Source organism: Hippopotamus amphibius, chromosome 13, assembly GCF_030028045.1.
Source record: "Hippopotamus amphibius kiboko isolate mHipAmp2 chromosome 13, mHipAmp2.hap2, whole genome shotgun sequence".
NCBI lineage: Eukaryota > Metazoa > Chordata > Mammalia > Artiodactyla > Hippopotamidae > Hippopotamus > Hippopotamus amphibius.
Genome location: NC_080198.1, coordinates 22,387,728 through 22,415,225, shown reverse-complemented (window position 1 = coordinate 22,415,225; position 27,498 = coordinate 22,387,728).

Here is a 27,498-nt window from a genome sequence, read left to right as displayed (position 1 = left end):
TGAGAGCGCTTCTGAATTAACCACATTTCCATCCACCACCATTATGTCAGGAAGCAGGAACTAACTGCCTCTGTTTATTGCATCAAAAGAAGAGGGAGGGAGATTAAAAAGGGAGAGCATAAATTCAGCACTGCTCCTAAGTACTTTTGTTTGAGTTGACATGAGCAAGAAAACGATCTCCTTGGAATCCAGGAGGTAGCCCCAGATTATTTGTCATTCCCGATGCCCAAGGATGACATAACAGTCAATTTAGAGGTGATTTATGGCACTCCTGGAAGGACTGATAAGGACTAGCTGCACAATAGGAGTTATTTGGGGAAGGCATTTTTAGTGCTCTAACCTGCCCCAAATATCCTTTTCTTAGCACACTATGATGATTTTTTTTTCACTGTGACAATACGAGACCCTTTAAAACAATCTGTCAAACTAAGGTAGAAGACAAACATAACTTCATGCCCTGAAAAACTTTATGTTCTGGGTCAGCCAAGAGCCATTACTGCTAAAGATTCCCTGTACTACTACTACTGCGTTAGTTTTCCAACTGGTCATTGTATTTCAACCTAGATACAGGCCAGATGTGTAAAAAGTAAGCGGTAGCAATACAATGGTCATATTAGCTATTGTTTATAATCAATGTTCACTTAAGAAGCTCAACACAGTGTGCATCTATACTATTCCTTCCAATAACTACAAGTTGATTCTCCTATAATCTCCATTTCACCCCAGTTTCCTCACCTATCATAAAATCTAAACTATAGTAGCAGCAGAAGCAGAAATAATAATACCAATGAAAACAATCACAACAATCACCTTTTACCAAGTATCTATGAGGAGCTGGGCGCTGTGCGAAATCTCTCATTTCTTGGCTTATTATGTCTTTAACCTTGACAACCCTGACACAGGTATCCTTATCATTATCTCACTTTCACACAAGAAGATGAAGAGTCGGGGAGGTCAGGCACCCTGCTGGAGAGCATGTAGCTCGTTAAGTTGAAGAAAGGACCTGAACGCAGGTCTGAGAGACCTCATTGATAAAACCAGACGTTTGCTTCCCTAGAAGGGCTCTCAAGAAAAACTCCTCATCACAGTGTGGATGGCAGAAACCATGGCAAAGGAGATCCCACAAAGAATACAGATTTTAGTTCTTGGCAAAGAAAGCTGCTGATTAAACCCCCTAAAATCCAAGGAATCCTACTGTCAAGGTGAGTGACCTGGCAGTCTGACTACCCCATGGTCAGCACCTGAGTTAAGGGCAGTTTGGCCTTTGCTGAAAGGTGGGGGCTGGAACCTTGGATGAGCCTGTCTTAAAGGGACATTTAGTAGGTGCTGATTTTGCCCTCTAAAGGAATTTTATCAAATACTGTATGCTAACTCATATATATGTAATCTAAAAAAATGGTACTGATGAACCCAGTGACAGGGCAAGAATAAAGATGCAGATGTAGAGAACGAACTTGAGGACACGGGGTTGGGGGGGGTGAAGGCGGAACTGGGACGAAGTGAGAGAGTAGCATAGACATATATATACTATCAAAGGTAAAATAGATAGCTAGTGGGAAGTTGCTGTATAACAAAGGGAGATCAACTCAATGATGGGTGATGCCTTAGAGGGCCAGGACAGGGAGGATGGGAGGGAGTCGCGGGAGGGAGGGGATATGGGGATATATGTATAAATACAGCTGATTCACTTTGGTGTACCTCAAAAACTGGTATGAGAGTGTAAAGCAATTATATTCCAATAAAGATCTTTAAAAAAAAAGGAATTTTATCAGTCCAAGTAAAATGAAATAAGCCTTTTCTGATTAGACAAGGACATTTTTTTTCTGGCTGGTTTGACCGCTTTCCTTCACACAGAGCTGCCACTTATGAACTATGTACTAACTGCCAGTCACTGTACCTAGAAACATGATCTGTATAGATGATCTCAGTTAATCCTTAAGACAGCTCCAGGAGACAGATTTCCTTATTACTCCCATGTTTGTTTATCTTTCAGGTCCCTCACCTGTATTTCTAAAGATTTTCAAAGGTTATAGAGGTAACAAAAAATTCTATTGCTTGTGTGAGCTGAGCACAGGGACTCTTTGCTGCTCTCAGCCTCCCAGATGAGCTGCAGCTCTTGGAAAGGGTTCACTGAGCACAGGCTGGTAGAGGGAATAACTAGATAAGTAGCAACACTTAAAGCTAGACTCTTCTTTTGACTGATATCCAAGCCAAGAGTTGTTTTCACTGAATGAAATCACTTAGAAAAGACTTGAAAACTGAATTTGGTCAATCCTGTTTGGGGATATGGTCCCCATCTCAACCCTTCCTGATATAGTCTAATCTACCTTCAGGATGCGGTGAAGACTTTGGGTTCATGAGTCCTAATTTAAATGTGAGTTCAGTCACTGAAACCTTCTTACCCCCCTCATCCTCTTATCTTCAATTTCCTCATCTTTAGAATGGTATCAATATAGTCACGACAACTGACATTTTTGAATGCTTATTACGTGTCAGATACTGTCCTAAGTGCTTTACATCTATTATCTCATTTAAATGTTACAACAATCTGATAAGAAAGAACTATTATTGCCCTGCTTTATAAATGAAGAGACAGAGGTATGGTGATGGGATAACTTACTGAGTTTACACAGTTAAAGAGTTACAGCCTTGGGATTCAAAACTCAGCGGGCCGAATCTACAGTTCAGCTCATGTACATTACCCCTGGGGTCCTCCACGCTGACTATGCACCACACTCACCTGGAAAACAGATGTCCAAGTCACTGTACAGGGATTTGTACTCAGGGTCAGTGCTGCAAACATGCTGATGGCAATGGAGCCAAGAGTTTGCAACTAAGGACAGCAGTTTATCAGAATCGCAGAAATAAACATGAATTCAATGTGAAAAGTGGAAAAGTTAGTATTTAAAGCAATGGCTTGCCTACTGCCCCTCAAAATAGACCTAAATGAGTTTCTCTTACCAGTAAACCTGGGCTGTAATATACATTCATGTATTTGCTGGTCTAGAATATTTCATACTGAAATAGCAAATCTGGCCTATGCCCAGTGGCCTCATATAGAGAGAAGACTTATTTTTGCCTTGAGGAAGAAATATGATTTTTGACACTAAGCTTCACTGCTAATAACTGGGATATTAATCTAATTCTATTGGGATACCCTTTCAACTGAGATAGAGCTAATGACAGATCATGTGTGAATTACGAGGATCTATGCACACTTCTATAAAGACCCCTTTCTCACCTCATCTCACCTGCAGACTAAAAAGAGGATTTCCAACAGGAAAACTTCCTACAGCTGTGACTCATACTAACATTATTACCGGCTCTCATGTATTGAGTACCTACTCTGCACCAGGCATTGTCTTAAGTGCTTTACATCTCATCTAATGCTAACTATAACCATAAGAGGTATAGTTACTGCGATGATTAACCCCCATTTTACAGATCAGAAAATTGAGGCAGAGAGAAGTTAACACACAGGTAATGACTGGCAGAACTAGAATTTGACAGAGGCTGGAAGTCCCTGGAACTCATCATTTCCACCATTGCACTGACTCAGAAGTTTTCATTGCCCTCTTGATGAGAAATGCTGTATTTTAATGAGAACTATTACACAGATGGTGGATCAGGGACAATAACAACAACATTGCTAGATGTACTCCTATCCCCTATACCCCTCCCAGTGTGCCAGGCAGTTTATCAATTAACACTTTATCATATTAATACCCCCATCTTACAGACGAGAAATGTAAGGTTTTCAGAGATTAAATAGCTAGAAACTGGCAGAGTTGGTACTCAAACCCAGGTCTGCTTGAAGTAAAAAATAATACACATGGAAAATTTAGCTCCCAAGGTCATCCAAAGTGGGGCAGCTCTACACTGGAAATGGAACGGTTGGGGGTCCAATGACAGGCAATGGATAGACTCCACATGTTTGCTCCTTTCCCCAGGTGAAAGCACTTCTTTTTTTTCAGCTCACTGACTGAAAGAACACTGAGTTGAGTAACCTTTGGCATGGTATTCATGAGTAGGGGCATTTTTGCACTGCATACTGTAAGTAGAAATTTGCCCTCTTGGAACTAGATGGCATTTTTCAAATGTCCAAATAGGTGATGACCAAATGCAGAAAACCAAAGCTTTTTAATAAAAAAAAATGTTTTTTCTTATCATCCTCTGCTTCCAAGCTTGTGTAACACTCTTTTGGGGCATCCCCAGGCCTCAGCCATCTTCCTTGAGCTCCCCAGAGGCACACATTCCAGTGTGTTAGCACCCCTCCCCCAACCCAGTCGGTTCACCACCTCTGATTAGATCAGAGATGACATCTGACTCAAGGTGAGCCAATCAGGGCTCTCTCTCCGGAATTTTGAATTGGCTCCATGGTAGAACAGAAAATAGGAAAACTCAAAAGTTTTGTCCATTGATACAACAGGGTGGGACAAGCCAGTCCATAGGAAGAGAAGCAGCAGATGTGCAAAATGTATTAAAAATAAGAGAACCTGCAGCCCCAGAGGAAGAGTGAGATGCCTCTTCACTTCCTAGTTCCAATTCGTCCCTCTGCCTCAGGTGCATTCCTGCCCTTGAGAGATATCTCAGGGTCTTTATGATAAAGCCCCTCAATCCTCCTTTAATCTAGCTTAAGTGGGTTTTGTATTACTTAGAACTAAAAGGGCCTTGACTTGGACACAATCTAATTTATGGGCAATTAGTTCCAAATTAAAGCAAGCAGAATTCCCTAACATTTGCTTGAAAGGAAAACAGTTTCATTGCTTTTTCTCCTAATTAAAAGGATCTTATTCAAGTTGCAGCACCTTGTTTTCCTAACATAAAAAGCTGAACAAAGATTCCAGGTGTGGGATCCCCAGAACTAGACCCTGAGACAAGGATTCGAGTGGAAGTAATTTCCCTGGGAGGTGATTCTAGGAAGCACTGTAGAGGAGTGGGCGTGAGACGGGAAGGGAAGGAAGGCAACAAAGGGTGTGTTGTCAAACGGTTACCACCATGGAGAAGTGAAGCTCAACCCTCTGGGAGAACTCTGGGGGTCAGCATAGCCCCTGCATCTCAGAGCCATCCCATGTGAGTGAGGATGCAGAGCTAGGCTATCCATACGTCAACTCTCATCAGAAACTCATTGAGGACTACTGGGAGGAAGGGTGCATTTGCAGCCTGCTGTGTGGTGGGCAGAGAAATCCCACAAGGGAAGAAATGCAGGTGCAGGGAGTTGGAAGACCTGGAGGTATGCAATCACGTTACAGAAGTGGATGTCGGTGGGACACCCACAGCATCTGCTACTGGCTCATGTGGAAAAAGAATACAGCTAGGAAAGATTTTAAAGTATATGCTCAATAAGAAGCTGGTTCTCAATGACTTTCTGGAAGGGAATGATGGAAGATGAATACAGTTTGGTATAGTTTTCAGCATTTTGTTCCTTGCCAATTCTCCGTTTGCAAAGTGTTATTTTCCCATTAACAAGTGGGACTGGGCAAGAGATGTGGGCTGTGAGGTCCCATTTAAATGGGCTCTGATGAAAACATTTTGGACTCACCCTAGGGCTGGAGGAAATCATCCCAACTGTCTATTTGCATTCAACTCCTCTTTCAGGCCTCCCAGCTGAAGGAAGGGTGACCAGTTGAAGAACCATCCCCCTGCAGATGGTAAAATGTTTATGCAAAGAGGCCACAGATGAGGCTGCTAATATTGCTACGCTTTGTACATACGTTAAGTAGTACAGGGTTTAAGAGACTCATGGTGGAAGGCAGTGGTTGAAATCCCAGGGAGTGGCAATTTTTCTTTCCTAACTTTCCCCTTAAGGAAACATTGCAAAAAGCTCCTTACTTGGTCCTTATGGGGGCTAGACAAGAAGGCGAAAGGGAGCGTGCAGGCTCAGCAGTCATCCTGGAGAAGGGAAGGGGAGGCTGATACAGATTTTATCTGCTGTGCTGAGCTTGAGTCATTCAGTGGGTGTTGGGCCACCTGGAAGTGTTGATGCCACCTCTCTGCCAAGGGGCTTACTCCCTGCTTTTCCTTGTTGCTCCACATCCTTAACTCCTTTCAAACTCTATCACAATTCCCTCTCTTCAGATCCCCCAGCCTCCCTGCCCCAACTTCTGGTCTCTGGTGGTTCTTCTTATGTGTGTGCTCACATAGCTTCTGACCTGAATGTTGTTCTCTCTGTGGGTTTTCCTGTGTGTATGCCTAGTCTCTCTGCTAGTGAACAGTTAATTTGGGCAGGGGTGGAAGTAAGAAGAGGTAAAAGTATAGAGAGGAGAATAAAACAATGTATTATTTTCACCCATATTTCTCACTGTCTGTGGCTCAGTATTCTACAATAACTGCATTGTGGTCAAGTGTGGCTCTGAAGCCAGACTGCCTGGATTTGCATGTCAGCTCTGCTTGTGATGCTTATAGCTGTTTGCTGTGTAATCTATCTGGGCTCCAGTGCCTGGTACAGCTTGTAGTCAGTAAATATTTGTTGAATGGATGGAAGAATGAGTAATACAATGAATGAATGAAGTGGAATATGATGTCCCCTAAATGCTGAGAGTTCAAGAAGCAGGCCTACCTGTAACATTTGTGGGGCCTGGGACAAGAGGACAATTGAAGGCCCCCACGTGGCTCCATCCCACACTGTAAAGGGACCTTTCATAAACATGTTTGGATGCCCCAGCCTGTACGTCCAAGCTCTGCTCTCATCTCCAGTAAAAAGCAACCACTATGTTACCAGCTAGGCCTAGCAAGACGTGGTCTGGAAACAAGCAGGACCAAGCAGGACCTGACAGTGGACTCAGGGCCATTTGGGCAGGAAACCTAGAATTCCAGGTTCTCAGAAGAGGCAAGAGCATGGAATGTGCACATCCCTTTGCTCTAGAGATTCCCTTCCTGTGCAGAGGTGAACCCAGAGGACAGTCAGAGTGGTGACCCCAAAACAGGGGTGTTCACTTTCTGAACATTCATCAGGCTGTACACTTCGTATTAGTGCATTTTTGTAGGTGTTCTTCTTTGACAAAATTTTAGTGAAGTTGAATAGGTATATAGACAGTAAAAGCAAATGAAAAATGTTAGATAGTGGAATCTAGGTAGTTAATGTAAGCATGTACCTTGTATTAGTCTCATAATTTCTCTATGTGCTTGGATTTTTTAATAATAAAGAGTTGGAAAAATTGTAACAGTGGTGAGTACTCTAAAGGCAAGGTCAATGATGCTATGAGACCTCATAACAGGGGAATGGACCTAGGCAAGGAGGTCAGATCACTGCCAGGCCATCTGGAACCTTAGTGCGAATTAAGGCTCTGGCTCCAGTGTATTTGCCCTGTGGACTCACAGTGTCACAAGTAAACTTGTAAGAATTAGAAAAAACATGCCTTCTCCCAGACAGACCAGTCCACACCAGGGCACCTGGATTGGGAAGCAGACACCCTAGCATCATGAACAAACTCCATCATCATAAACAGCACTGTCAGGGAAAGGACTTGATGAGAAATTAATTAGGTGAGGAGGAGGAGAAGGAACTTCCCAGGCAAAGGGATCAGTACAGAGCAAGGTCCTGAGGTGGCAGTGATCACCGTCAGGGACTCTCTACTCTCAAGAAAACTTGCAGGAGCTTGGTGTGACCCAAGGCTGGAAAGATAGGCAGGGAAAAGAAGATCTGTGAAATGGAAGCACTGCAACTATCCAGTGCCAGGTAGGCATGTGAAATCCCTGACCCTAACTTTAACCGGGCTCTGAAGTTGGCTAACTATGATTTGGGACTTAACCTGTTTAAGCCTCACTTCCTCATCAATAAAACGAAAACCATCTTATATTAGAGGATTAAATGAGATTTGGCAAGTAATATATGGAACACAATATTTAATAAGTGTTCATGGCACTTCTTCACCTTGATCTCTTCCAGCATTTATCTGTTCATCATTACCATCACCACTGCGTCACGGCAGCTAACACCTACAGCCTGTACGATGCTCCAGGTACTCATGTAAGCACTTCCTATGTACCATCTCATTCAATCCTCACAACGGCCTTTTACGATATAGGTCCTATTACTGTCCCTATTTACAGACGAGGAAACTCAGACATGTGAAGTCACTTAACCATGAAAGATCACAAAAAAGTAGCTGAGCCAGGATTTAACTAGGCAGCCAGCCTCTAAAATCTGCATGCTTAAACACTGTGTAGTATTGCTTCCTTCACAATTAACAAGAGGGAAGAATGAGCACACTTAAAAGGCCAGACGCTCCCAGATTTTCCCTTCTGCATCACACTTGCTCTAAGATATAGTCTTGGGGTATGAAGCACCACCACATTACTAAGTTTGCTATGAACACTTTACTATTTACAAATCCCAGGGGCTAAGATGCTGCTTAGGATCTTTTTCTATCCATCCCAACAATTTCCTCAACCTTGAAGCAAACCTGAGCTGGGAGAAAGATGAAATCCATTCTTTGGAGTGGCAGCATCAACTTTTAACCATCTGTGTCACTGAGTGGCAGAGCTGCAAAGCCTGGGGAAACGTGGCTCGGTCATGGGCTCCTTGTATGACATGGGGTTGTGAAATTCATCCACGGTTTCAAAAAGTGAACCAATCTTTCTTCTTTTATTTTTTCTTCCCAATTTCCTGGAGCCCAAATGAAACTGAACAATTTTCTCATTTCTGGGCTCTCTCAAGTCAGGGAGAAGACAGAAATATCACTGGCTAATTGAAAAGAAAAAATTTAATGGAAAAAATTGTAAACTAGGAAAAAATCATTAACTACAAAAACAAGGTAAAGAGATTCTAAGAGGCAGAAGTAGCAGGAGCAAAGAGCAGCAGCTCCCTCTGGGCTGAGGAAGGTGGGCAGTGAGGAAGAAGAAGGGGCTGGTGAAAGGGGAAGGCCCAGCAGCCCCAGCCTCCCTCACAGACAGGGAGAGCAGCACACGCCCCAGTGTGGAGGATTCCAAGCAGGGCTGGAGGGACCAGGGATCATTTAAAAAAAAAAAAAAAAACCCAGATGACCCCAAAGCACACACATGGCAAAGTCTCTGCCCACAAGGTAAAGCACAGACCTCTTTGAAGAGAGCGCAGCTACCAGAGAGCCTGCGGTCAGCTGATGGGGAAGAAACTTGCCAGAGGGCACAGACCTGCACTGGCCTCTAGATGTGGCCTGCCACGGTCAGGTCTGGGCACGCAGGCCCGGGGGCTCCACTGGAGCTGGTCTGCACAGATCATTCAGCTTCCACACTGCATAATAAATAATAGGAGACTGAAACCCTGAAGGGACATCTTCTTGCCTCTAGAGCCTTGAACGATCATTCCAGTGTCCTCTTTTGACAAAAGCTAACATTCTGCCCGTCAGCAGAGGGAAATGTTTACAGGGTCTAGCACCAGTATCACAAAGTGGTGCAAAGAAGGAGGATCTGCAGCTGAGAGATGATGAGTGGATACCATACATGAAGCAGTCAGAACACGGACATAAGCGCTAGCTTAGGTACCATTACACTGAGTCCTTTCAAGGGATCTGTATCTATTTGTTTAGAAGAAATGCAGGAGTCCAACAATTACATGGGTTGTGTGCGCTAATTTCTTTGCCACCCTTGTGTTTAAGTCTTACAATTCTGTGTGTGCGCGCGCACACAACTGACGCTCTATGTAGGTTCCCTGCCAATTCCACGAAGTGAAGACTTTGTTTCACTCATCATTTTACCCTAGTGCTTAGCACAGGGCTCTGCACATGGGAGACACTCCATGAATATTTCTTGAAGGAATGAGCGAATGAATGAATAAGTGAATGCTATATACCCTTAACTTATATTCTTGAGTAATTCAAGGAGGTTACACAATTTTGAAAATCAATGGAGGAAAGAAGTGTTGGCTGATGGTGTAGAGTTGGGAACTTGGAGCTCCATGGGCCAAGACCTCATGAGTGATCAGAATGGCCACCCAGCTTCTCAGCCAGACTGCAACCATCACCAGCCTGGCCTGGCAAAGTACCTCCTGGAGCATGGCCCATGGATACTCTTCCCTCAGCTCTTCTCACAGCTGTTTTTTTTCTCCTCCTTCAGGCCTGAGCCAAACCATTACTGCTACAGAAAGGCCTTCCCCTGCCCACCTTATCAAAAGTGGCCTCACCCTGCCCCTCAAATTATGTTTTATCATAATGATCCCCAAACTTCGCGGTCCATTAGAGTTACCGGGGGACTGTTTACAAATCCTAATTACAATAAAATCCCAAGATAATGTGGCACTGGACATAAGGATACACATATGCATACATGGAACAGAACTGCTAGTCTGGAAATAAACTGCTAAATGTGTGGTCAAGTGATTTTAGACAAAAGGGAAAAGATAACTCAATGCGGACCGGATTTTTTTTTTTTTTTCAATAAATGGTGCTGGGATAATTAGATATCCACACCCAAAAAGATTAATTTAGACCTTTACCTCATACTATACACAAAATTAACTGAAACGTATCACAAACTTAAATGCAAGAGCTAAAACTACAGAACTTTTAGATTCAAAAGAGAAAAAAAATCTTTGTAATCTTGGGTTAGGTAAAGAGTTTTAAGATATGAAACCAAAAGCACACTCTATAAAAGAAAAAAATTGACAAATTTGACTTCATCAAAATTAAAAGCTTTGCACTTCTAAAGATATTGTTAAGAAAATGAAAAGAGAAGCCAGAAACTGGGAGGAAATATTTCAAAAGTATTTATCCAATAAAAGACATATCCTGAATATACAAACAATTCTTACAACTCAATAAGACAAATGACCCAGTTAAAAATGGACAAAAGATAGGAATAGACATTTCACCAAATAAGATAATATATATATACACATACACACACACACACATATATTAGCCATATATATATATGACTAATTATCACATGAAAAGATGCTCAACATCATTAGGCATTGGGGAGGGACTTCCCTGGTGGCGCAGTGGTTAAGAATCCGCCTGCCAATGCAGGGGACATGGGTTCAATCCCTGGTCTGGGAAGATCCCACATTCCATGAAGCAACTAAGCCCGTGCACCAGAACTACTGAGCCCACATGCCTCAACTACCGAAGCCCGAATGCCTAGAGCCCATGCTCCACAACAAGAGAAGCCATCACACTGAGAAGCCTGTGCACTGCAAGGAAAAGTAGCCCCCACTCACAACTAGAGAAAGTCTGGGCGCAGCAATGAAGACCCAACGCAGCTGAAAAAAAAGTCATTAGCCATTGGGAAAATACAAATAAAAGCTACAACGTGATACAACTTCACACTCACAAGGATGGCTATAATCACAGAGACAATAACAATTGTTGGTGGGGATGTGAAGAAACTAAAATCTTCATACATTGCTGGTAAGAATGTAAAATAGCACAGCCATTTTAAAAACAGCTTGACATTTTCTTAAAAAGCTAAACATAGAGTTACCATACAACCCAGTAAATACCCTCTCAGATATCCCAAAAGAAAGGAAAATATATACCCATGTAAAGACTTATATGTGAACATTTAAGGCAACATTATTTACCAAAAAATGGAGACAGTTCTGATGTCAGTCAACTGGTAAATGGATAGACAAAATATAGTATACCCATATAACAGAACTAATTAAGCAATAAAAAGGAATGAAGGACTGATATGTGCTACAATATGGATGAACCTCAAACACATTATGCTAAGTGAAAAAAGCCAGGCACAAAAGACCATGTATTGTATGATTTCATTTACATGGAATATTTAGAAAAGGGAAATCGATAGAGAAAGAAAGAACAGTGTTTGCCAGGGGGCTGAAGATGGGAACCAGGATTGACTACAAATGAATATGATGGATGTTTGGGGATGATGGGAAATATTCTAAAATTGTATTGTGGTGATGTTGGCAAAACTGTATGTATACTAAAAATCATTTACTTGCATGCTTAAAATGGAGTAAAATGAACGCGTCTTATGATGTATAAATTGCCCATCAATAAAGCTATTTAAAAAAATTCCCAATGTCCAGGTCACTCTGAGTCAAACTAAATGAAAATTACTGGAGTGACATTAGGCGTCAGTAATTTTTTAACTTCTTCAAGTGACTCCAACGTGCAGAGCTGATTACCAGTGGTCTGTCACCATGCTACTTCACGTGCGGCCCAGGGACCATCAGCAAAGGCATCACCCGAATGCTGGTTAGAAATGCAGAATCTCACGCCCCACCCCAGACCTCCTGAATCAGAATCTGCATTTAAATAAGATCCCCACATGATGGAGATGTCCATTAAAGCTTGAGAATCACTTCTCTATTACAATGCATTTATTATGATCTTGATTTGTTTTATGTATTTCTTTACTTCTTTGATGTACCTCCAGGACAGTTGGTACAACTCCACATAGAATGCAGCGTGAACAGAGCTTCAATCCATGTTCTGAGAAGGCAGAGCTCCTGCCTATCTTGCTCACTGCTACTTCTCCATGCCAAGCAGAATTCCTGCCACATAGCTGGTACTAAATTACACATTTGTGGAAGGAATAAATAATTATCACCCTCTACCTCATCCCCCTCTTCCAACTATTGAACTTCTACTAATATTGAAGACATAGATGAAAGTTGCCCTTCACTAGATCCCCAGAAGAAGTCTGTTTCCCCGTCTCTGTGACCATGTTGGTCCTCTCTTCACCCACCAGGACAGCAGGGAGAGCACTCAGCCTCCCCGACCCCAGCCCCAGCCCCAACTGAAAGGGCATCTTTAGCTGATAGAGCCATCAAAAGAACTGGAGCTTTTCTGAACAAATTAAGCAGTTAATACACAGAAAGTATTCCATTGTTACGAGAGTTCTACTTAATAATATTTTGTGTCTACTTTATGAGGACACACTAGTGAACAAAACCGGTATGACCCGTTGTCCTCTTTGGTAGTTACACTTCATTGTGAGAAATAGACCCTAATCAAGCATAAAGATGTTGGCCACCTTTGTATGTTAACAAATGTCAACCTTCTCCTTACTTATGCTCATCCACCTAGTTTTCTGTAGTTTTCTTTGCTTTTGCTATGCTTCCTAAGGAAAGTCAATGCTTCTTGGTAAAGCAAAACCCAGGGCCAAATACAGGCTCCCAAATACACAATCATAATCTAACTTGCACACCCTCCTTACTGCATGGAGGCTGACTGTCTGAGTTTGGATTCTCCTGAAGCAGAGGCTGAGAGGAGAATTCTAGTGTAAATAATTTCTTCAAATAATTCATTTGGGAGGTACCAGGAAATACCAAGAGGGGAGTAGGTAAGTGAGGTAGAAAAGGAATGAAGCACATAAAACAATCTGCTATCAGCTATCAAGTCAGATGGGACTGTGGATACTTGGAACTCAACCCCACTGGGAACTATGGGAAGACTATGGAGCAAGCTTGAGAGAACTGTCCCAACCAAGGGGAAAGGAAGTTGGAGTATTTTCCACTGACCTCCCATTTGTTATTGGCTGCAGGCTACTTCTGGAGCTAGTAACTCTCCAGCATTTCAGATTTGCCAAGGGTGGTTCCTTAGCCAGAAGGGGAAAACAGAGAATTGCAGGTGTTTAAAATAAGCAGCTTTCCATGCTGAGAAGTTCAGAGAATATTGGGGAGAGGGGGAATGACAGATTCTTTACCCTGAGAACTAGGATGTGAATGGACACTTTCAAGTTAGTGGCTCACTGAGGCTAACTTGGAGAACAAAGGTATTCAGATTCAGAAAGGTCTGGTGAGTTGCAGAAAAACACCTCTGCCTCAGAGAGGCCCAGTCAGTGGCTGGCAGCATGGAGAAAAAGAAAATTGAGTTAAATGGAAATGACATCTCATTTACCTTGCCATCCACTCTGATGGCCACCTACATGCCCTCCACAGAAACATCCAGGGACCACTGTCCTTGACCTCTGTTCTTAGGCTAATGTTACAAGTTTGTGGATGTAGCTCCAAACCTTATCTGGAATGTGTGCTTGTGCATGTGTAGTGTTTGGCACAGGGAGAGGTAAAATGGACACTTTGGGGCCCCACAGGGAGTCCAGGACCCAGCCCACTGATAGGCAGTGACTAAGCAGAGCTGAAAGATCGAAGCTAGCCAAGCTGCCCTCTCATTTCAATGTGGCAGTCTTCCCAGCTAAGGTCTTTGGTGGCAAATCAAATATTCTATTACATTATTTTCCAATTTCAGGCATTTCCCCAGCTGGACTCTCAAGTGGTATATTTTCCAAAAGTTCGGAAACATTGTCCTGCTCGCCATCTGCCTTGATGGCCTGACATATTGGACACTGACTCTGGGACCAAAACACATGTGGTCCAAGGACACCATCCTGCCGCTGGCTCATGGCACCTGAGAGAGGGTGGAAACACAAACCTCTCAACCTAGAAAACACCGTGACTCCATGCAAATGCCCTCTCCAGACATGCTGGTATTTATTCAGCACTTGTTAGGTGAATGTAGATTAGGTCTACCCTAAAAACTTCACTATGTCCCATTCTCTGATGAGGAATATGACAATTTGGCCTTTCCCAATATGGTTATGCAGCATCTGTAAGATACCGAAGGCACTCACATGCAGCGTTTTAGTACCAATTTGACCTGATTAGGTGTGTTGTCAACAATTGGGCCTTGATTCCTAAGCAGGCGGTTTGTTCTTCACTCTTGCTGTGTCTCCAGCTCTTCTGTGAATCATTGCCTAAATTTTAGGGGAATGCATCGAAGAATAATTCACGTTCTTTAAAGGGAGCAAAGAGAAAGGGGCACAGCTGGAGCCAGAATTCTGCAGCTGTTTTAGGAGCTAGCCTGGAATAGCTGAAAGGAACTCGAGCCAAAAATTCCACACCCATTAGCCAGTGTGATGAAAAGTGATTAGCATTTAGCACAACCATGGCAACCTTTAAATTCAAGCAAGCCCCTGCTCCCAGCTCCCTGTAAACTTGCTCAGTTCCAGCTCTTCCTGATGCTGATGTCACTAATTGGTGACACAACTCATTTCCCTGAGTTCTCCCATCTCCACTTCCTACAACCCCTGGATTTGACCCTGGAGGGATGGATCTGTGTGTGCAGCTGAACGGAAACCAATGAAAGTGACAAAGGAGAGGAGTACAGGATGGAAAGAAGATGGAGTTTCAGCTAATCACCTTGAATCCTGACGACACTTAGGGCAATCTGGACCTCTTTAGGCCTGGGAATCTTGTGACTGACGCAGTGCTTCTTCCGACGGATTGGTTTGGTTGAAAGGAAGTGCTTGTGTGTTGGTTGAAATCAGACCAGTGCTGTTTTTATTCTGATGAACAAGGCATGGTTTTCATCACTGAACCAAGGCATCTTGGAGTAAAAAGTTTGGTCTATTCTCCTTCTCAACATAGGGACCACCTTTACCACACCCAGGAGGTGCTGTGTCACCACCGCTGCTTTAGTCAAGGGCAGCAAGCTCAGCTACCTTCAGGGGCAAGGAAGGTAAGATCAGTAAGTGACATGGAACTAAGTCTAGAGCAACAGGGAGAAGTGGGGCCTGAGGAAAACTGAAAAGCATGTGTTTCATGGAATGGGAGCAGCAGCATCTCCAGTCAATTGTTGAAATGCAGAATGGAGGGTACTCTATGTGTGTGTGAGTGTGTGAGAAAGAGAGAGAGAGGAAGAGAGAGAAAGAGAGAGAGAGAGAATGCACAATCAACTCAAGTAAAAATTTTTTAGAAACACCAAATTTAAAGAACACGCTGGGGACTTCCCTGGTGGTCCAGTGGTTAAGACTCACCTTCAGGGACTTCCCTGGTTGCACAGGGGTTAAGAATCCGCCTGCCAATGCAGGGGACACAGGTTCCATCCCTGGCCTGGGAAGATCCCACATGCCTCAGAGCAACTAAGTCCATGTGCCACAACTACTGAGCCTGTACTCTAGAGCCCGCGAGCCACAACTACTGAGCCCATGTGCCACAGCTACTGAAGCCCAAATGCCTAGAGCCCATGCTCCACAACAAGAGAAGCCACCACAATGAGAAGCTCGCATGCACCACAACGAAGAGTAGCACCCACTCTCCGCGACTAGAGAAAGCCCTTTTCCAGCAACAAGACCAATTGCAGCCACAAAATAAATAAATTTTTAAAAAAGAGAAAAAAAAGAAGACACTGAATGGGCAAAAAATATACATCCGTATACAAGTGATGGTCCACAGGCCATTAGTTTACAGCCCAGGCTTAAGCAGATAATAGGGATCACATCTCATAAAGCAACCCATTGCATGTAACAGCTCCTTTCATGTATTCATCTCTTTACAAATATCTTGTACTCATTCATCTTTTTAACTCTTTGAAAAATTTGTATTAAGCACTTCCTGTGCATAGTCTTCTGAGCCAAGGGTTACCAGGAATCCCTGGGGGTAAACCAGGGAATAAGACGAGCTTTCTCATGGAGAGTTCATCGTACCTATTGAAGGATAATTCTCCCATCTTGAAAATCTTCTCTTTCTCTAGATCCAACAGCCCATTTTCTCCAACTCTTCCCAAGGTGTAAGGGTATTCTTTGCATTTCCAGTTTGTTAATATCCTTCTGAATATGTGGCAAATTAGTGTAAAGTACTAGTTATGGAGCCCCATTCCGAATGTGTTACAATTCACAAATTTTCTTAAATACTTTGCTGAACATATGTGAATATATGGCTCTTCAGTGTACCTCCCACCTTCTAGAGTTTATCCGGATTGTGCAGCAGGCACACATCTTCATTTGTAGGAATCCTGAGACACAAAGTGCTCCGTGGACATCTCTGCGTGCAGCAACTACAATCTGTTTTCATATTCTTCATAACTTAATGGAGCACAGCACATGCACAGCCTGGCTTGTTTGCTTTCTTGTGCTTGTATTTCCAAAGGTCACAGATTTCATGCTGAAGTGCCACATGAAATAAGTATTTCCAGGAGCACTTGAGGAAAATAACATTAATTGCCTGAGACTCTAATTGGCTTTATGACAGTAGCCAGGCCAGTGGCTGGGAAAAGACACCCCAGAACAGCTGTCAAATACACAACCTGGCAGAAAGGCTTCAAATGCCAAGAGCCCTTCCTGCATGGCACTGACATTCCAGAGGCCCACACAGACCCCAGCGATCAGAAAAATCTCCCTCCGTGTGATGATTTTAATTTAAAATGCTTTCCACGGAATATGCCAAACATGCCACATTTCAGCTCCAGCTGGCAGTTAGCCACACTTGGAGTAGCAAAACCCCAAACCTACTAGTCATTAGCTGAGTGTTTAGGAATGTACACAATGATTAGGCCACAACTGCATTATTTCTCCAGTCTTTGCTAGGCGTGGATTTTTGTAATTAGAGATGATTTGGGGAGCACCAAATGTAAATCAACAACCTCAATGTGCCAAGAATAACACACTTGAGCAATCATACAAACATCCTCAAACAACTGTCCTATTTCTCTCCTATCTAAACATTCATCAGAAATTGGGCATGAGCTCTGTCTCATATCATAATCTTTTACCTCTTGATTAGATATGAGATGAAAAAGCACAGGCTTGTAAGAACTATGAATGTTGTGGGGTTAGTCATCCCCCTCAGGGTTTGTGTTGCTGGAGGAAAACCAGGTTGAGAATTGGGAGATCAGGATCTGAATCTTGAATCCTACTGCTTGAAACTGACCAAGTAAATGAACCAACAAAATGAATTTCAGGGAGATTCAAGTGCACATATAGAAGTAAACTGAAAAATAGGAAGCACTATGCAAAAGTATTGAGCTTCTACCATTATTGAAGTTCTAGTTCCCAGAGACCCCTATGCGAAAATCTTAACAAATGGTTACAACAGTCTCCCACCATGTTCTCTCCTTTTTTAAAACCAGAACTACAGGATCAGTTACCCAAATTCAATTTTGCTCTCTTTCACAGGTTGCAAACTACAGATCCGTGGGCTAGATTGAGTCCACAGAGATATTTTGACTTGCAATGTTGTGCTTGTTTTGTTTTTTAAATTGCCTTGCTTGTCAGCATTTTATATATGGGATTTTTCAGATTGGTATTTTCATTGGATATTTTCATAGGCAAGTTCAGATGTCCTAATTCTATTGAAAAATGGGAAGATTTGGCAATATTGGCTTGGATTCCCTACAGCTGCAATTGCTGGAGCTAAGTAGTGGCTACTACATGGCCCCATGGTCCCCACCTGACCTACCTGCCTCACTCACGTCTTCTGTCTAAATCGCATAGACATTTGGATGTCAACTCCTGCTTTTCCCTTTATTTTCAGAGACAAATAGCTCTTTAAAATATTAAAAGGGAAAGAAGCAAGAATACAGAGAAGGAATGAGGCTGAATAACCAACTTACTGGATATTAATAAATAATAATAAACAAGAACAGAGATACCAAACAGCTGCTATGAGAAGCAGTAGAGCAATGTGGTTAAAAGTCTGAATAAATTACTGAGGCAATGTCGAACCGTGGCTCCTGCCCTTATTAGCTTAGGAGAGTTATTTAAGCTCAGTTTCCTCATCTGGAATATGGGAACAATAATTATTATTTTTAGAATTCATTTAAATAACAAGGACTTATTAAGTACCCACTATGTTCCGGAGACTCATGTAGGCACTGATGATGCAACAATAATCCAAACAATGTCTGTACTCACGTGGTTTACATTAAATGAGTGAATCCATGTTCAGCATGTAGAACAACATCTGGCACAATAATAACAAATTCTCAGTACATGTTAGCTATTATTATCATTATTATTCACAATATGCTGTCTACTCAAAGCGATTACTTAAATCAGGAATGCAATGGTAAACCTGTTTAAGCTTGTATTTTATTTCCTGAGAGTAGCTACCAGAAATATAGTGTTAAGAATGAGTCTGAGGCCTTGTCTAAGCTCAGCAGAAAGGGGTGCAGTGATTGACTGTGGATGTCTGACATGGGCTGGAGTGATGTGTGTGGAAATTTGCTGGGAGGTTTTGTCATCCTGGTTTAAAGAATCCCTAGTTTCTGTAAACTAAATTTCTATAAACATAAATGTTTATAAATTTCTGCGTCTCTTGACAGTCTTTATGAGACTTCTTGTTTAGGGAGAGACAAAAATCTAAGAAAACTTTTCCAAGTTTTCTCTTTTCAGCAGGCTGCTCAAAAGGGCAAGGCCACATTCTGCTGTTGCAGGTGCACTAAGAACATGCAAAGCTCGAAGAGCTACCAGCCTGCAAGTAGGGAGGGTTTGAAGATGTCTGTTCCAATAATCAGCTCTAAAACTGAACGTCTCAGAGCTCCAGACCCAACTCAAGGGAACTGAAATACCGGCTCAGGGAGGATACAATTTTTTTCCAATAAAACATTTAAAAGGAAATAAAGGAGGAAAAGAAGAATATTCCAACTAATCAAACCATAAAAGCCAAGAGTTAGCCCCTGGCAGGCCTAGAGGCTGAACCCCTTTGAGGCAGTGCCTCTGCCTCACTGACACCTCAGGTGAGATTTCCCTGTACATCTATTCTGCAATTCCAGACCAGGCAACTGGTCACTGTAGGTTTCTTCCTTCCCAGACAAACCCAAATGTTCACTCTTTGCAAACTCCTCAGGGGCAAAAAGGAAACAAAACCTTTTCCAACAATATTAAATGGGAACCTACCGCACTCCCTTAAAGCTTGCACCTGCCGCCCCAGCCCAGGGCTCCTCTCCGTTGATGGTCAGAATCACACACAGCAGCCAAGTTCACAGGGACAGAGAACTCATAGCCACGGGCTGCTGATAGGAGAGGTCACTGGGTAATGAAAGAGAGGGATGTCTGGGCCTCCTCATTAAAGGTGAACAGGCAGGGTGATATCTGGTTATTAAGCAGTCACAGGCAATAATGTTGGGGGGTGACTCTGCATGGTAGCTCAGATGTGGTCTCCTGGATCAGCTCCCCCAGCACCAGGGATATGGGGTGTTTGAAAATGATTCTTGCCAGGCTGCTCATCCATTCTAGTTTCAGAGCATCCATGTTTCCCTGTTTGGGTGAAACAAAACTAGTGTCATACCATGGTAGGAATATTGGCCGTGTTCCAATACAACTTTATGTATAAAAACAGGTGGTGGGTTGTATTTGGCCTATGGGCCATAGTTTGTGTCGCCTGATCTAGTGCAATAAATTCTTGATAAATCTGCATTAAGTATAAAATATGTTCGTTTCTTTGTTGCATCCCACCAAGGACTGAAAACAATAGTAATGTATGGTGATTAGAAATCAGAACAGTGGGGAGGGAGCTAGGTAACAGAAGAGGGCCCAGGGCACTCCTAGGATTGGGGATGTTCTGTTTCTTAGTCTGGGTGCTGGTTACCCAGTGAATTACTTTATGAAATTTCATCAGGCTATGCACTTAAATTTGAGTACTTTTCTGCCTGCATGTTATACTCTGAAAAAAGTGTACAAGTTAAGAAGTAAATATATAAATAAAATAAATAAGGGCTAAGGAGAGAAAGCAAAGCATCCCTGCCTGCTAGCTTTGAGCTCCTGTAATGACAGTTGATGAAAAAAGTGACTCTCCACCAACTCCAAGTGTAAACCTAGAGGATCAGCCATACCACCTGCTGGCAAACAGAAGCTCCAGTGTGGCTGTTTGGTCTGTCCATTCCATAGATAAAGTGAGTGTCCTGATTATGAAATAACCTTAGAAGCCAAAGAGACCTGGTTTCTTTAACCTCTCTGAGCCTCCAAGTTTTCATCCCTAAAATAATTGTGTCTATCCCACGGCTCTGTTGTGAGGGTTAAACTAGATAATGTATATGAAATGCCTGGTATTATTGCCCATGGTTAGCACCCAATGAATGTCAGCTAATATGAAAAAAAAAAGACCATAGTGGAAAGGAGGTGTGCTGGATCTGTTTCATTTCCCCCCTTGTCCCTTCTCCATTTATCTCTGCTCCCGTCCTGAGGTCACCCAGTGTGGGCCACGTCAATGGGCCCCCTTGCCTTTTGCAATGAGAGTGGAGGCATGAGAGAGAGTCAGGTGCAAACATTTGTTTCTCCCAGTTTCAGCAAACAGCATCCCTCAACAAAATGGGTACAAAGCATCCCTCTCTGCACAGCTGCTTTGTCTTCAAGTCCCCAGAAATGCTCCTGCCTTTGCTTCCTCAGGCCATCGGGCAGTAACTGCTCCCTGCTGATGATAACTCTGGGGTGCTGGAGTATTCCTGTGGTTTTCCCCGCACTGTTTCCACATCTTGGTCCTCTGTTTCCAGGACTCTGACTAATGCATCAACCACACATTAGGAAAGTGAATTCAAAGATGAGCAAGGCATGAACTACTGAAAATAGTAAACTGTGCATTCTTTTGGCGCACATATGGGACTTGGAAAAATGAGGGCTATTTTTCTTTAGGCCCAGCACACAAAGGTGATAAGGCTTTGTTTGCCAAATCTGGGCTTTCTTGCTTCAGGAGTTCATTAAGTCCGAGTTTGTTTTTCAGAAATGAAAACAGCAGTTACCAGCCAACCTAGACACATGATTTATTTAGGTGAGGATGCTCAGGGAGGTAGGCTGGGGCTGGGAGCTGTCTGGCTTGCGGGCAATAGTGATGGAGAGTTTTGACGGGGCCTGGGAGCTCACCCCCACTCCTAAGAACAACACTTCTGGGGAGTAGCTGTGGATGCCAAAGGCCTGAGACATCAGCCCTAGGGGTTTTGGAACCTTGGCAAAGAGCTCCCACTCCAGGCCTGCTGGGGAAGTATCTGAGCTGCCCTCTTTAAATGCACACATGGGCCTGGACAATGAGTCCTATAGCAGTGACCGTGATGTGCTGACAACTAGAGGACTTTCTAGTGAGAACAGTTGGGTCCATGTAAGCCCCTCAGGTTTTCCCTATAATCTCAAGGGAGAGTAAAGTGCCTTCTAAACCATAACTCAATATACACAGGCTGTACCTCAGTGTTTCTGATTTTGTATGACCTGAGTTGGGCCCCCATACTGCATCTTTAGTGCATACTCAGTGATGCCCATGTGAGCACCAAACATTACTATGCTTATCCTTGTTTTACAAAGGAGAAAAATGGAGCCTCCGAGAGCCTAGCCTTCACCAGCTCAAGATGTTTGGGGTCTAGGCCAACAGGTTAAGCGAAATATCCTAAACAAATTGCCCTTTCTGTGTATGTGAAGCACATTAAATTCACTTTTTATTCACGTTAGAAGCTCGATTCTTATTTTATTCTGAGGAATCCTGCCCAAATCCAAATGTTTGCAAAATCCCAAGAACTGAGCAATCTTCTATTTCTTCCTTCACAATCAAGTAAGGCAGACCTCTGTGGCTAGCAAAAACCTTTCCCCAAGTGCTAATTAGGTAAGACTGGTCACTTAATCTACAAAGATGCTCAGCAAAACCAAGAAATGTTTCCCATCTCGCTATTAAGCACCAAGCTTAGAAAATCATGTAAAACAATCAATGTGGGCACTCACAAAGTCAGCAAAAAATGTTTATATAATTAATCTTCATCAAGGCAGTGCAGTCACAACATTAGTGTCAAATATACCAGGAGAATAAATGTAAATTACAGGTACAAATCAATTTACCTTATGCATTCAGCACCAATTCTTTTTGCCTCCATATACACACTTAATAGCTGCTTGAGGCTTATGAATAAACAGTTACTGGTCTTCAGAAAGATGCAAGTCTGCAAACAGAGATCCAAGATAAAACAACGATGACAAAATAGCACTGTTGCAGCACCATAGGTAACAGGAAATGCCCAAACAAGTACCTGGAGCGAATGTTTCAGTACTCCCTGGGGAAGAGGGGAAGCACCAGCCTAGATGTTCATTTACTCTCTTTGCCTCCTTCTGTTGCTAACAGTCCCCTTGCCATCAAACCCTGGAGTCTCTGTAAGGGAGGATTTTGGAGGGGCCCCCAGTTAAGGAACGAGGCCAGACTCACATCCATTCTAAATTGCAGTGAAATGGATTCTCTTTTTTCCGCAAAATGTGAAGTGTCCTAGGGACTTCCTTTCTGATGCCCTGGAGAAAAGAGAAACATTTTTAAAGGACCTGGAAATGCAAAGATCTTAGAGTCAGGTAAAATGTCTCAGAAAATTGTAACTAAGAGAGTGCCCTCTGCATGAACTGTGTAATACTGGTACCTTTCCTCACAAATGCACTTCTCAATTCTCTTTTTCTGTTTGACTGCTCTAAGACCAACGGAAGTAACAGGCTTTCTCTACTTTGCAAAGTGCTTGCCTTAATTTTGACAGCAGTTTCCTTTGAACTCAATAAAAGTTACAGACATTGATTAGGTACCATCTTCCCACCCTCTCTTTTGCATCACGCCCTTTGTCCCCCATCTGAACGTATGTTTTCAGTTTTCTCAAAATGCTTATCTTTAAGTATCATTATGGTCCTAACAGTCTCACTAAGTAAAATGCCTGAGCTGCGGGGAATTCTGGTCAACTGAGTGCCAATAAAGAAAAATTTTTAATTTTTCAGTGCTCATTGTTGAAAATCTTTCTCTTAAATTTTTTTTTAATTCCTTCCTTCATTTCACTATCATTTCTACAGATGAAAAAGAATATAATTATCAGCACACAAATATCCAAATTTATATATAGATAAATTAATATAAGCAATCATGGATGCAAAGGGGGTGAGACTGCATCATGTTTCAGATTCATGCAATGATGACTGTGATCTGGCATTAGGTTTAGCTCTGAGCTCCCTTGCAGGCAAAGCAAAATGAGAAATAGATCCCATTTTCTAATTAAAAAAAGCAAAGTAGTTCATAAGGAAAAATAAACTCTTGGGGAAACATGGGACACTAAAACCTAATAATAATGACCTAAATGAAAGATTTCTGTGACTTTTCCATTTGTGAAGTTGGACCAATCTGGTATCACATCATTGAACCACTGTGATTCTGACAGAATGAAATCTTTTCCCTTAGATTCCCACCACCCCCTCCACACAGTTTTTTACTTGATTTTTTTTTTTTAACTCTTTTGACTAGAAACTGAACTTATCATGAGATTGTTTTGGTTTATAAACGTGGTCAATGGCAAATCAGTCAGATTATGGTCCTACTGCCATCCTCTATTAACTGTCACCCTTTTTGAAAACAAGTACCTTGGCTGGTTTGACATGGCAATTTTGACAAAACCCTTTGAAAAATCTTTAAGTATCATTATGGTCCTAACAGTCTCGTTAAGTAAAATGCCCAAGTTGTGGGGGGTGGGGGTGGGGGGGTGGGAGGGGGAACACTGGTCAACTGAGTGCCAATAAAGAAAAATTTTTAATTTGATTATTTCAGTATTAGTCAGAGATCCAAAGATAAGTCAAGCATAAGATTACCACACGTGGTCTGAGGAATAACAGCACTAATGCAGCAAACCGCATTTTCTAGGAAACTTTAAGTGCCACAGCCTGATTTTCCTGATTTTCAGATGATGCATTGCTAAGGAAATCATAAATTATGCTACAGTAAGGACAAATCAATTCTTTTCAACTCAAATCCAAATCTCTAATATTCAGTTTCATTTTCCCCATAACTATCAAACTGTCATAGAAATTCAGTATCTCAATATCTAGACTTTCCTCTTGCATGCACTAAAAGCATAATAATCTTGGTCAGATTATATGCACTGATTTTTAGTTTATAATCTGGTGAATGTGTTCATAACCCATGTAAGTGTTCTTCATTCTTCTGTAATACTAGCCCAGGACCTTTTACCTCAAAATGTTCCTGTCTTACTTGCTTTGCTTAAATTTCATCCACTGTAATGCCCTTACTTTCTAATTTCTATCTTTAATCTTTGAGGTTTCTAACTTCTATCTTTTAATCTTTAATCTTTGGGTTTCAAAATCTGTCTTTTGAAATGTAGACCTTCTCAGCTACTGTAAGTGGACAGTTTTCATTAAAAAAAAAATTTTTTTTTAAATTTATTATTTTATTGGCTGCATTGGGTCTTTGTTGCTGCATGCGGGCTTTCTGTAGTTGCAGAGAGCAGAGGCTACTCTTTATTGCAGTGCATGGGCTTCTTATTGAGGAGCATGGGCTCTAGGTTCACAGGCTCTAGGTGCGTGGGCTCAGTAGTTGTGGCTCGCAGGCTCTAGAGCGCAGGCTCAGTAGTTGCGGCGCATGGGCTTAGTTGCTCCGTGGCATGTGGGATTTTCCTGGACCAGGGCTTGAACCCATGTCCCCTGCATTGGCATATGGATTCCTAACCCCTGTGCCACCAGGGAAGCCCAGTTTTCATATTTTAATTTGGAATCACTGGAAAACCAATTATATTCAGTGGGCTCTCCCCTTTACTGCCCACTCATGGAATATACTCAAATTTCTTAGCCTTTCTTTCCGAACCTGTAAAATGGGTGTAACAACAATAATGCCTCTCCATAAAGATGGATTTGAAGACTAAGTATGAATACATGAGAAAGTTTTTCAACCATGATTTATATTTACTTCTTATTCATTGTTATTATTGGGCCAAAGTTGTTTTCTGAGGATAAATACAGGAAGTCACAATGATAACAGGCAACATTATGGAATGCTCACTACGTATCAGGCATTCTACTAAACACTTTAAATATATGAACTCATTTGAACCTCACAGCAACCCTAATGCAGTATTATCATTATTATTCCCATTTTTCAGATGAGGAACCGGAGGTTCAAAGAGAATAATAAACTTGTCCAGGGTCCCACAGTCAGTAAATGACATAGCTGGGATTTAACCTAAGCATTAAGTCCATAGGCTCTTAATCATTTTATTGTATGTCCTCAGCACACAGTTTTGGTAGGTACTCTATATTGGGAATATTAATAAATGTTATATATGTACAAAAAGGATTCTATCATCAAATAACTTTAGGAAACACTTGGTTAAAGAAAATGAAATAGATTTCTTGACTGCATGACTCCTTAGATCCTTTAGCATGCACTGTGAATCTCTAAGAATCAACTATGGCGGGGAGCACGTCCTAAGACCAAATTGAATCAAAGCTGTTTCTTCATGAGCATCTCAAAGCACCAGTGTTCCACGGAACACATTTTTGACAAATTCTAATGTGTAAGGCGATATATAAGTAGCAATGACATACCACTTGAGGGCTTGCAAGACAATCCTTTGAAGTAGGGGAGACAAGTGTTTGGTAACTCCATTTATAAATGGTCCCCATTTTATATATGACTTACATTAATTGGGTTATCCAAAGTAAAAACGGTAGGCGTTGCAACCCTCTTCTAAAAATGCATGTGTAAAGGAGGCTTTTGACTTATAGGAGATACAAGGGATATATATTTTTTCTCCTGAGGATGGTTCTCGGAGGCTGACATTTAGAAAAGAAAGACGCACAAGAATGAGCTGAGCTCTCACACATCTTCTTGGCGGGAGATACTATAGATCACGCCAGGGCAGGGCAGAAGAAGCTCCAGGAACCAGCTGTCTGCAAGTGATTAATGACAGCAAGATGACCCGTTCACCCCTCCTAGGCACTTCTCTTCCAGGGCATCTGGAATTACTTCCAGGACATATAGACAGAGAAGGAATGAGACTGGTTCCCAATCACTCACAGAATCTGTTATACCTTCATAGAGACCCCTGCCTCCCCCCTGACCCCCCCACCACCCGTAAATGAATCTTTGCTTATTGAATTCTTCACTTTCTGTTACTACTATCAATTTACCATCACTCTCAACTCCCTACCCACCCCCAACACACACACATACTCTACTTCCAATCAGGGAGGAATTACACTCTAGCTGTTACTAGCTTAACAAAGAAACTAAAATAAAATAGCTTAAAAACACATGGATCTGGTCAGCTTCATTGAGTTGTGAACCAAAGGAAAAGGTGGTGGTAAACAAATATTTTTAGAACACCATGGGGCCTTATAAGCCACACTGGATGTGGTCCACCAGGCCATCAGCACCAGCCCTATACCACTCAACCTCACCTCATAATATGCGCCTACCCCGAATATTCATGGCAAGTCCACAGTTATGTTAGGACATTACACTGAGGTGAGACTAGTATTTCCAAAGTCTGGAAGTTCAAATGCAGTGGATGGTGAGACCATCCTCATCTGCATTTTGGACACATGATGCCACTCCTCTGAGTGATTCAGATAATTAAGGAGCAGATTTTACTGCTGTTACTCTCATTTCTTCCTTCAGTCTTCTTAGTCATCCAGGCATCTCTTGCCTGGAGTTCACTTCACTCTTTGACCCAAGCACAGTTTATGGACCCTCCTCTCATATTCTAACCTTTTTTAAGAACAGTAAAGGTATAGCCAGAGATCATACTGTTAGAACACTTTCCATTTAGCATGAAAATTACTTAAAAAACTGCTTCTCCCTGCGTGATGTCTCCTCAAATGCATACAGACTGGCACCCCTGGATGGAATCAATGAATCGTTTCCTTGCAGTACTTTGTAGGAGATCAATGGCGTCTGTAACATAACATTTGTGCCTTGATGCTATTGAGTTTACTCAGGCAAAATGCCTTGAGACTGAACAAGTGTTGTAAGAGTGCTATGCACCAATGGTTTCCTGAACCTACTGATGAATCCGTTGGGCACACTACTTCATAGGCTGCAATAAAAAT